Source organism: Lycorma delicatula, chromosome 1 (assembly GCF_047948215.1).
Source record: "Lycorma delicatula isolate Av1 chromosome 1, ASM4794821v1, whole genome shotgun sequence".
NCBI classification, from domain to species: domain Eukaryota; kingdom Metazoa; phylum Arthropoda; class Insecta; order Hemiptera; family Fulgoridae; genus Lycorma; species Lycorma delicatula.
In genome coordinates, this window is record NC_134455.1 from 282,517,190 (window position 1) to 282,530,127 (window position 12,938).

The window sequence follows — 12,938 nt, forward strand, 5'->3', positions numbered from 1 at the left end:
ACTGAATGTATACGGTAAATATGTCTTCGATATCTTAAGTTGAATGTGTATTACATTAATGTTGGTCACGGATAAGGTGTTCATTTACCAATATATGATAGAATTCTCTACATTAACAGCAAAGTATGAGATAATAAATACAGATGTGAATAAAAACAATCGTAAAGTACTTTACAGCCCAATTCGTACACAAAAGAAGAAATCTTTTCTTAACTCATAAACCAACGGATAAGATTAGAGCAACAAATATATTTGAAAATAATATTCATGTGGAAAGTTCTTCTTCATAATATCTAAAGCAAGATTATATTCAAAATAAATTGTACTATCATGCATTTTTACATTTCTCAATTCGCATAGGGAAACGTTTTGTAGACACACCCTGTCCAGCCTTCTATATCTTAATTTCCAAGCGATGACCAACAGATTGGTTTGAATGTATTTTAATCACGCTTTGTTCAGTATGTGTATTGACCGCTGAAAATTTAGCAGGCCTCTATACTGTGTTATGAGGCCCAAGCCCAATTTTCAAGTATTTCTTAAGAACTGAAACTATTTGTTACAAAAAAACCTAATGGTTAGGGTTATACATACTTACAAAATGTAAGGTAAGATGTACGATAAATACGTCTCGTAAAGAAAGCAAAGTTTAATATTTTAATAAAATAATAATTCCTAGAAAAATTCATCTCAGTGCAAATTCCTCATTCTGCGGCTAATTATTGTGAAACACAATATCGGATAAATCTCACCCTAACTCTGCTGGCACACTTTACTTTTCGATAAAATTTTCAATGACTTTTCCATATATAAGCTCAAATTTTCCAGTAATATGTTGAACATCCGCCTAGAATCAGGATTGTATGTGATTTTTGACATAAACAAGAAATGTTATGAACCTCGAAAGAAGAAGCAGATAAATGTCAGCATACAAGACCTCGGTAACTAATTCTGGTTGCGGCTGCGTGAGATTGAACTAAATATTAAAGAAAGATTAGTATTAAGAGTTTTTAAGAGATTAGCATTAACACGTTATTAAAAATTCCTTGTGTTGGAGTTCTGTCCTCTATGAGTTAGAACGTTGCAATGTTCCCGTAGCCCTGCAGGCCGTAGTACGTGACTACTTGTCGGATCGCACGACCCTGTTTAAGGATGCGCACCTAGTTGGGAAAAAATCCGTCAACAGCGGAAGTCTCCGGCTCCGGGCTCCGTTCTCAGTCCCTTGCTGTGGAACCTGGTATTCGACGGATTTTTGGGACTGACATCCTCGGAAGGAGTCACGGCCTAGGCTTTCACCGATGACTGTCTCCTATTAGTTCGTAGTAATTCACGACCTCAACTAGAAGACCGAGCGCAGGCTGCTTTGTCAACCGCAGAGGGCTGGATGGACATTCAAAATTTAAGGATTTCTGTGCCCAAGACGAAGTTTATGCTTCTCAAGGGTGCAGACAAATTATCATACAGTCGTAACCCCCGTATTAATTATAAAGGTTGTGTAATCAGTCGAGTTCGAGTTCATAAGAATCTAGGTGTTTTGTTTGATGACAAGTTGCTGTTTAGCAACCACATTAGGCAAGTGGTGGTGGACGACGTCTCTGTGATACTCAAATAGGAGGATTGCTCGAAAGGATTACGGACTATCGGGCCGTCATTTGTACATGGTGTACCGAGGTGTCTTCGAAAGTATGACCTATTACGCGGCGTTCATTTGGGCGCATAGGTTGGAAAGAAATCGAGCACTTATTCAAAATTTAAGGAGTTCCCTGCGCAGAGCCTAAATTGTATGCACTGGTGTTTTTAAAACAACCTCCTACGAGGCTACTACTGTATTGGGAAAGGCTCACCCAATCGATTTAGTGGTGAAAATTCGGGTGGCCATGTGGAAATTGCGAAGAGGCAAGGAGGCCAAGGTATTTGTGATGCGGTTTCGAGCCGGGCCTGTACCGGAGCGGAACGGTGATATCAATGCGCCGGTACTAAATTACGAGCAATTACCCATCTCCCGCCTGCGGAGGAGGCTTTACAGCCTCGCGATGGAAGTATGGCAGCAAGAATGGTACGCCACGACTAAGGGAAGGTCCTTGTATAGATTTACACAAGATTTGGAGGGATGGTATACCTCTACTTCGTTTTTAAGGGCAACGGGAGCCCGAGTGCTCTCCAGCTATGTAAATTTAAACCAATATTTGTTTTGGTTCCACCTGGCAGCTGATGAGCTGTGCGTCTGCGGGGAACTTCAATCGAACAAACACATGATGTTCGATTGCCTAGCTCTTGGGGGGGCCAGGATTCAGACCATCCCGGAATTTACAGGTCAAGGGGTAAATTGGAAATCAGTCACAAGCGGCAAGTCAGTGTGGCGAGAGCCGCATTGTCGGAGCATGTGGGAATTCCTTGATGCGGTTGTATTGTTCAACCGACATCAGTAGTTTACCTAAGGGAAAAGACTCCTACCGCGTGCTATAGGAAGCTAGCCGAGAGTTATGGCTGGCTACCAGCCAGATTAAGGGTCCAAACGCTTTAATGGTGAACAAGTACTTGCTGGCATTCAGTGATCTAGACGTGGCAGCAAATTGCTGTCTTTGACAAGATAAATTAATTATTGATAATCATATACGTTTTAGTAGTTGGCGGGGTGCACCTACCTATTTTAGTGATATATGACAAGTGGTGGGTGGGACACGCAAGCGAGTGGTGTATGGTACCACGCTTATTCCGCTCACGCTTTTACGTTAGGTGTAGGAGCTAGTTAGGACACTGGTCTCTAAACTGTTTCGTGGCTCAGTAGCCGTTTGTGGCAAAAACATTCGATCTTATGCTTTAGGACGACCGAATCCAATCACGTGCTCGTAAGTCTATTTAAATGCAATGATTTCAATAATACTGCACTATTCAAGTGTTTCGTAATAAAAAGAGGAAATATTAAAGTGATCCTGTAAAATATTTTGCCCAGAGGTTACTGTAACTGTGATACATTTAAAGCAACTTATTGAAAGAGGCATTAGACAGATATAATTTATGAGAATAATGATGTTTGCTGTACTAACACTTGTTTATTACGATGAACGTGTGACTGCTAATTTTCAATATCACTTGTTGATAATCCTAATAGTTGTAATTATGAACATGAAAACCGAAAGAATACTAGGCTCAGTGAAGAGGCAGTGGGAAAAACTTTATTCCTCCTTATTTTTTGCATGCCTGTCAATCAATGCTGGCTATTACTGAAAATATTTGTGCAGTTTTTGGGATTGACTTATGATTCATATAATAATTAGCAAGACAATAAATTTTTGTATTTCGGAATTATTAAAATTTAAAAAAATAGTTTTCTTTAACAACGCATTTGACTACATATATATTGGTAAACATTGGACGCAGGAGTTAAATATTGCTCCAAATAACGCATTGGCAGATGCAGGAGTATCTGAAATATATCCCTATTAATACAATTGAAAATCGTAAATTGTGACTGAATTACCGATAAAAGTTAATGTTCTGATGTGATATAACCATGTATGTCAATCGCATCTGTGTCCTTTTTCTACAGAACTACATTACAAACACAGAACTGTATTTGGTGATTCCGATTCACTTTTTATAATAAATCATGACAAGGAATAGGCTAAACACATAGAATTAACTCGGTCTAAATAAAGTAGAATTAGATTGTATCTATAATAAAAGTGAACTAGTAAAATAACCTGAGGGCATTTGTTTTACAAAATTAACGTATTCAGAATTACAACTTGTTTTAGTAACTTTTATCTTTTTTATTTCTATTTTATTACTTATCGTTTACCAAATAATAATGTTTTCCCCCTTATAGTGCTGAATATGTCACTTTATTCCTTTGCTACTGACATTATGTGATCAGTTACATCTGTGATTTATGAATTATCGTGTAAAGTAATAGATCCGTGATTTTACACCCATCACAAGATATGAACAGAATGAACACCGGGGATGACATCATCTCTGTCAGTCATTGCGTACCGTACTTTCGCGCTACTGACACATATTGTGCAATAATCCTCAATTATCTCACACTTTCTCTCTCACTCTCTTCTGCTAGTAATTGACGCAAATACTTTAACGTCAAGTAATTTATCATTAGCAACACTGCACTGGTACTAGAATTTTGTGTTTTTATTTATAATAAAATAGTTTCAAAATTTCTATATACAATAAATTTTATTCATTAATATGAATAATGTGAACGCATCAAAGATGAAAATAATGAGATTAATGTTTCACAAGAATACGGAATTCTATGCAACACATTATAATAATAGTTTTGGAAGAGTGTGATTTTGCGAATGGCATTACAGGATCAGAAAATTTGTTTTGAAAATGGAATTTTGAGTTTAAGAATTGCGGTGGGATAATTTTTTTTATTTTTGTCTTCTTTGCTACAATTTTTCAGTCAATAAACTTTTAATAATTAAAATAAAAATAATATAAAAATCAGATTTGACGTGGGAATATGAGGGTTCTTGAAACTGCTGAATAAATTATAGAATCGAGTTATAAATAGTAAGAATAACAAAAAATATAGAATTAATCCACTTTTTTATGATACATATTTTTTTAAATAATTTGACAAGTGTGATTCGTAGATAGTTGTACAATATTCAGTTGGACTTTTGAAATTATGAAACACATGTTCCAACAAGTTTGTATTTATGGTTTTAATTTGCTCAGTGATATTTTTCATTTTAAAATAATCTCAGACAAGTCTGCTTCGTTGGTGGTAATAAATGTTCCCATTCCGAAATCATAGGATCAACAATCACTCTTTGTAAAGTATCTTTCTTTAGAATTCATTATCTTTTTTTAAAAACTATTATCTTTCTTTAAAATTCATTAGCCAAAAAGCTTTTTGAGCATATTAGTATACTGCTTCGCTATAACTGTTGCTTTGCTCTTTCTTTATTTCAAAGAAATAAAGGTCAGTGACTTCAAATATTGTTACGACATTCCAAACAGTTAAAATTTCACATTGCATTGGTTCATTCACAAGAAAAGATTGATCGGAAGATCTGTATCTACTGTTTTGCGAGTTAACACATATTATAACTAGAAACAATCTTAGCTTATTTAAATTTTACATCAATCGACGTATATATTAAATTAATTTTCTACGTAAGTCAAGGATTTGGCAGATTATTTGGCAAAACTGTCTGAAGAAATTTTATTTTGTCCGAATGAAAAGAAAAATAATATAATATAATGTCATAGTGTACTATTCGACACTGTCAGTGACAGAGAACGTCATCTTACTGATTTTAGAATACTGAAGAACGAATTACCTCACCGTTCAACATGTTTAGGAGTCAAAACAATTGACGACTAGTTAATATAGCACAACATTTTAACTAGAAAATTTAATAAAGATTAAAATATATGCATATAATGGATAACATACGGTATTTAAATGATAATGGTACAATACTAAACAATAGAACTGACCTTATGATGTTTTAGTAATATTATTATAATATTCCATGAAATTTTCTAGCGTACAAATGTGATAAGATATGAGATCTACTAAGTACAAACTAATTCAGCTAGAAAAACTAACTCTTTGAATTACAGTTATTATATAATATAATACATAAAGTTTATATGAGTAACTCGAAAATTTGAGGTGTTTGTTCTGAATATCGTACATATATTTCTACATTTCTTTGCGTTGTTGAAAAATTAATCTGATATTAGTAAAATTAGGAAAATTTAGTGCAGATCGATAATTAGATTAATTAAAATTTTCGCAATAATTTTTTTTTAGGATGAACTAAATTAAATTTAATTAACTAAGGTTAATTAAAAGTTAATTAAGAAATTAATTTACTCGACCGATCTCCGTGGATGAGTGGTAGCGTCTCGACCATTCATCCGGAGGTCCCGTGTTTAAATACCGACCAGGCATATCATTTTTCAGAAAGTACAAAATTTTTATAATCAATTCCGACCCACAACCTTTCTTGTAAGCTTCTGCAGTGAATTAATTCATCAGCAAAAAAAGAATTAACTGAATAATCACAAGTTTAAAAAATCAGGAGATGAAAGAAAGAAGGTATGAATAAAGAATTCGATCGTATCGAATGGTATAAAAGAATGGGATTATTAAAAAGCTAAAACGTAGTTTGAAAGGTAGAAAATGAAGAATTGTACTAGATTAAAAAACTTATTACAAGAATTAATAACGTAAAAATAGAATGATTTGAGCTATAAACATAAATATAGTAAACATCCTACCTCTTCCAATCCTGTTTAATACACTGAAGATACATTATACATTGAAGATATGAACAAAAGTGCTCTTGAAAGGAACGTAGGGATCAGCATAGAAGGAAAGAAAATAAATGATAACAATAGTGTTGTTATGAATTAAAACACAGAATGTTCAACAGATGTTTTCAAAATTAGGAGTCACATTACATAAAAGAATATGGTATGAAAATAAATGTTAAGAAAACAAAACTAATGAGAATAGGAGACAATACGCCTGTGAATGTTTAAAAAACGAAGGAAGAGTTGAACAAATAAACCAGTACAGGTAATTAGGTACAATGTTAACAGAAAATTGTAAAAGTAAAAAGAAGACGAGCGATGAATAAGAAAGCATTTAATTAAAAGAACAGATAATATGCAGCAATATGGAGTTAAACGTAGAGAAACATCCTCTGAAGTACTTTCTTTTGTCAACGGTGTAGATTTTAGCATCTTATTAGATGATAAATTTTCGTGGGGTAATCAGAATGACTCTTGTGATAAAATAAAGAAATAAAAAAGTTTCAAAAATAAATCTTATTATGAAGTTATTAAAGTCTAAGATCGGCTTCATTGTTTAAATATTTATTATTCCACTGAACACTCCCGTTGCAAATTTATATATGTACATACATATATATCTTGGGCTTCTAGAATATATCAGAACGAGTTTTCAAGAGATAAAAGGAGCTTTTAGATGATGCTTTAATAACGACTTTTAGTAAATAAAAGTTTGGATAATTCCACGCGTTTACGTTTAATATTCATCAAAGTTTGGAAAGCATAAGCCCATATATTCGCAGTATACCTACCTAAGATATCTGTAGTAGTGTTTTCACCGCTAATGCATAGTATAGTGGTATTATACCGTGACAGGACGTCATGGTAGCAGGCAGCAAGAAGCCAGTCATCTCTTCTCTTGTTGAATTTTGATGTTAATTTTTTAAGTTCTTATTTTCCACGTTTGAAAACAGTATTTGTCAATAATCATTCTCCATTTTCGCTTTTATAATTAGTACTTTTTATACTCATTCATTATTTCTGCTATGGTAAAAGTATTTTTAGAACTCATAAGATCTATTATTTATACATATCTTCTCATTTACTCTTATCTTCACAACGACTTAGCCGTGATTTAACCGCTGTGTAAAGCAAGGGTTACTTTAGAAAGTCTAAGAAAATGTATAATTGTGAACGTTTACAACCAAATAACTAAAGAAAAGTAAAAAGTAATGTGAATTTGCAAATTTCTTAAAAAATTATAAAAAGTGATATTTTCTTTATTTACTAATACCAAACTAGGAAATAACTATGTTTGTATTACGCACTATAATGCCCTTCGTGTACGAGAAGGGCCTTATTTGGTTCAGTTTTTATTTTTAAATTAACGATGTTCTTTTACAGGAACAATATTACGCTTTTGATGAGTTTTTTTTTTTTTAATAATAGCTATTAAACGAAAGATACATTAATGACCTAAAAATTCAATCGTAAGCACGATACATTTTAAGCTGAAATCACTTATCTTATAGTTTAAGCTCACACAAGATTGCGGTACAAATTTGCAACTATCCGGTCGTTTACTGTAGTGTATATTGTACGAACATGCGATTAAGAGAACACGATGATTAAAAAGTCCTGTTACCCAATTTTCGTTTTTTTTTTTTTTATCATAGGGAAAAATTTTAGTTTGTAGTGTGAGGTTGGTAGCGGTAATTGTTTGTGGTATATCCAGTAGCATTTGTACTCCCTGTGAGCTGTATTTAGTATGTTAACGTTTTACTTGATCACAATACCTCTAACAGTTGAAAACAAAATGTCGTTCTCCGAATAAAATCATTATAGAGCAATATCTTACTACAAAATCCTGTATGAAATTGAATTAAAATATGTTAGTATTCCTTCGGCAAAGAAAATTATAATTATTAGGCTAGTGAACCGTTTACGAGTTCATGTCTGAAAATTTAGCGGTTGACCATCTCTCTTGACAGCAAACATTTTGAATAATTAAAATAAATTGCTCACTTCTAAGAGCGAATATTTATGGAAACTTTCTTCGGAAATTGAGCGTCATTTTAATGCAAGAAAAACGCTGTTAAGAATGAAAAACTATATCCGCATTATGAACGAGTAGTGAAAGAGCCTTTGGATGTAATCAGGTGATTGCAGCACTGCATTGTTTTAAGTCTTTGCTAATTGACAATGGAATAGAAATTTTAAGCAAAGTGTTCGTTAGTGAGTGAAGTCTGGACGGCTATTTAAATAGTCAAAACTCTCAAATTTTGATAGATGTAAATCCTAATACTTTATAAAAAAAAACCTTTACACCATTTAAAAGATTGTTATGGTGTGTGAGATCTCATCGGCAGATTCTTCGTTCGAAGAATTTGAGTCCAACCTATATTTTTTGAACATACTCCGAATGGTAAATTATACAAAATACTGTGTTAGTTCGTGAGGTTAGTGGAGTTTGAAGGATAGTACTGTTGATAGCAGCAAGACTACGTCACTTTATTACGTTTCTTGAGAAACCATGGCCTTTCTGCGATGGTTTTTCAATGACAGACTAATAGTAAGTGCTTATGACCTCCAACGTCCCCTTAAATGATATTTCTCGATTAACTTTGTTAGAGGATTTTTTTGAAACAATCCCCACATTATTAAAGAACTTAAAGCCAACTTAACGGAAATATATCAGTGCAATTCTTTAAAAGCTTTCGGCCAGTATGCAAAATAGAGTCCGATTTTATAACTGTAAAGAGTGGGCATTTTGAGCTTATTTTCTAAAAAAATGTTTTTGATATGTTTATTACAGCCAGTATATATTTGCACAAAATTAATTATTGTACTCAACAAGTATAAAGTTACTGTTACATGGGTAACAAGTAATAGTGTACACCTAAATTTATCATTTTGTTCCCAACGTCCAAGAAGAAATATCCACTCTCTTCTTGTTCATTGATATTATTGTTTTTCCCTTTAGTTATTCTCCAACAGAACCATCCTAGAAGATGAGATCAGTTTGTATGCCAAACGCTTACCAAGAGGTATCACCTACCTATATAATTCACGCTATGAAAAAAGAAGTGTATTTTAAATAAGTTAAAATTCACATTGTAAAAATAATAAGCCCAGGATAGTCAAGGAAGGAGGAGAATGTAAAAGACAGTCCAGAATAATTCAAACCTACTAGGTATCTGATCAGACAGTTTAACAATAAATTTCTTTTCTTTCTATGTTTTCAAAGATTATGAAATTTTCACGAGTTAGAATAAACAAATTAACATAGTAATACATAAAATGGTTTATGGATTTCACGAACTAAACGAGTTGTCAACATCTAAACGTAATAACTGCCAGAAAAAGTCTCAAGGGCAGCCCTAAAAAGAGTTTGGTTCAATAATAAAAAAGAGGATTCATAAGAAAAAAGTCGGGTATTTCATTACAATTTTAAGGATTTCTTCAGAAGTTACGAATTTTGTGGTTTATTACTTATAAAAATATACTTTAAAACATGAGATTTATAATCTCATATACTACTTCGTACTATTTACTTACTTCAGCAAGAGTTAAAAAAACACAGTTATAGTAAAGAGATAGCAAATCAAAAGCTAGATCTAAATATAGCAAATCAAAAGCTAGATCCAAGTACTAAGCAGTAAATTTTTTGAACGGAAAACGAGTTTACCAAAGATGCTATCAACGTAAAGCGAATACGCTTAGCATCCGATGGTTATTCTAGTCATATAAGAAGAAATTATAAAATCAATTTGATATCTCATTCCATTTCTTGGCAAATACAATGAACAGAATTATTTGTTTTTTGTTTTCAAACAAAATTTTCGTGAACATTTTCTTTTCGTTACAAAACCTCTAATAAGTCTTTCTCCTCTTTCGTTCTGTGAGTCTGTATATTATCTACCTCTACTTAATCTACATTCCCGCACTTTTCCGAAAACAACATTGTAAATCTATTAATTTAGAACAACAATCTTTACATTCCTCTTACATAAATTTCTCTAATTATTCATATTTTGGTTAAGTTGAATGTTGAATCATTCTCATTTTAGCTTGACGGGTCCACAAATGTAAGAAAAATAATTTGTTTGGATTCATGCTATCCTGACAAAAACTCACTTCCACTGGTAAAAATCCTCCTTTGTACAAATTTTATTATTTCGTTTTCGTGAGTGATTCATATGCATTTCTTTTTTTTTATTCTTTGATCAATACATTGTACTCATATCATCATTTATGGCCTTCCTTTCTTCCCGTTTGTTACCTCATAATATGTATTCAGGTTACGTCCATTCTCTTCATTTTAAATGTTCTAACTCATCTGCATGTAAAAGACGTCTCCCATTCTATGTGGATATTTCTTTACATTTTTTCCTGACTCCATTCTAGCAGATGATCCCCACCACTTCTCATGCAGCTTAAGACATCCGAATTTATAAGAAATTTTACCTCCAGAACGTTTAAATGAAGGAGAGAGGGCCATGCCATTAAAATTTAGAGAATCATTTGCCGATCGCATTACGTTGCCTACTGCCAATAGATTAGTTTCCGTTAACATGGGGAACAAACAGGTTACTGTTTATAACCTCTTATAAAATAGAAAACTTATAAAAATTCCTCAAGTTAGACTGGTCAGAGACGGCTTCATAACATGCTAATTGTTGAATAATTAATTTACTTTCAGTAGATAGTCCTTGTGGAACTCCATTTTCTAAAGTAACTTTATTAGAAAGTGTCGTTTCTAAACAGTCGCGAAAAGTTTAATCGCAAAAAAATCCTTTAATAAAGTTTAACATGTTTCAGTCTATTCACTAGTTCTTGAGAATGCTTGAAATGTGGCTTTTATATAGAGAACATGTTTAAGTCAAAGAACGGGGCAGAATTGACGTGATAGAAGAATATTTTGTACAGCCAATTTTAGCCCAGAAAAGTGGTCGACGGAAGATCGATCTTCCCTGAAACCTTGTTAGCTTGCTCGGAACAAAAAAAGAGGGTTTCTCCATATAATTAACCAGCCTACGTTAGCCTTTCCCCATCACCTTGCAAAGCACACGTATAAAAAAGAAATCAGGTTCTCAAACTGCTTGTTGACGTTCGTAATTCCACGAAGGAATTAAAGGCTGCTTAGGTTTCTCAGATGATTTTGGTTTATAGATTGAGTAATTTCTAGTATTCCTAAGCTTAATGGTTTTAAGGCAATGTTCTCTGCTTTGACAAATGTATTTGATGCGCTTGTCTCTAAGACAACAGAAGTCAAGGAGATTATACTTAAAGAGGGCACCACAAAAACAATTAAAGGAATTAGAGACAGATTTCTGAGTCCCCTTCAGGGCAAGAGGTCAAATTTTAAAAATAAGAACATAAAGGCTTAGTTATAGTAGTGGATGACAAAGAGACAGGTAGAGTCTTTTCAGAATCTATCGTTAGTAAAAGGTTGGAGAATAAATTGGATCAGAAATGTATAAAGAGATCAGGAGTCATTGTCTATGATACATACTGTCGTCGGTCCGCGGAGAAGGTGGCGTCTCTAAAACGGGAGCAAAAACACCTTAAGTGGTCGCCACATCCGAGGATGTGGTGACATTCAAATCAGAATGCAGGTTATTGTTCAAAAACTGGGAGACATGATGCTCAAAGTTATCACGGTATATTCGAATTTGGGCCTACTTTGTTTAACAAGTTTGTTGCTCAGGATAGGTTGTTTTTAGATTTCTCTTCTTGTACAGTAAGAACTATATTGACGCTCAAAGATGTTTAAGTGTTGTAGATTTGGACATAGGACTAAATTCTGTCAATATCCTTCACTCTGTGTGCATTGTGATGAAGAGGGTCACATGCGTGTAGAATGTCCCAAAAAGCCTGAGGCTTCTACTTGTTTAAACTGCAGATTGTTAAGCACGGATTGCAAGCACTCGGTAGATAGTAAAATATATGGCTGTTATTTGAGATCCTCGGAGATGTATTTTAATTCTACGAATGGTTAAGTTTGAACAGATAAATTTAAAAAGATAATCCAATGTCTAAGAGGAAATTGGATTTTCTTTTGAGGCAGGTTTCTGATACTGATCATGTCGCGGTTTAAATTGTTATGGATTGTCTTGATTGCTGTCGTTTCAGTTCGGATTTTCAATATAGACATCCCACAGAGCAATATTAAGAAACGTGGGAGAGAATTCTTGTTCTTGTTGGTAACGGTCCTGTAGTGCCAGCTGCTGATGTAGTTGCTAAGTCGTTTCTTTGGCATAGTAGAGTCAATAGTGGTGAATTAATTGTAAGGCTTTGATGTGCAGTAAGCATTAGAAGTGTTTAATGTTTTCGGTGAGTTACCAACGTATGCTGAATTGGTAGTAGGAAGGAGATTGTTTGCTGGAACGAATATTGATATTACTGTTTACAGGAATATTTCTGGTATGGTTCATGTTTGATTTGTTATTGATGATTGTTGTAGTAATCATCGAATAATTATCTTTGAGTTGGTTAGGGAGTTGCGAGACGCTTATTGATCCAATGTCCCTGTTCATCAGGGGCGCTTCCTGCACAGGAAGGTGGATTGGCCAAAATTTGTTAATCTCTCTGCTAGACTCCGTTTCACAGACCGAATTATGGATGATATTCAGTTGGAAAACCTAGCAGAAATATTTTCT

The 12,938-nt window shown here is 33.6% G+C and overlaps 1 protein-coding gene across 2 annotated transcripts in view; it reads right to left on the reverse strand.

Annotated features, from left to right (window-relative positions):
• LOC142318320 (potassium voltage-gated channel protein Shaw-like) overlaps nt 1–12,938 on the reverse strand; it is a 263,076-nt gene that overhangs the window by 109,601 nt on the left and 140,537 nt on the right. The gene's annotated exons all lie outside the window — the stretch shown is intronic.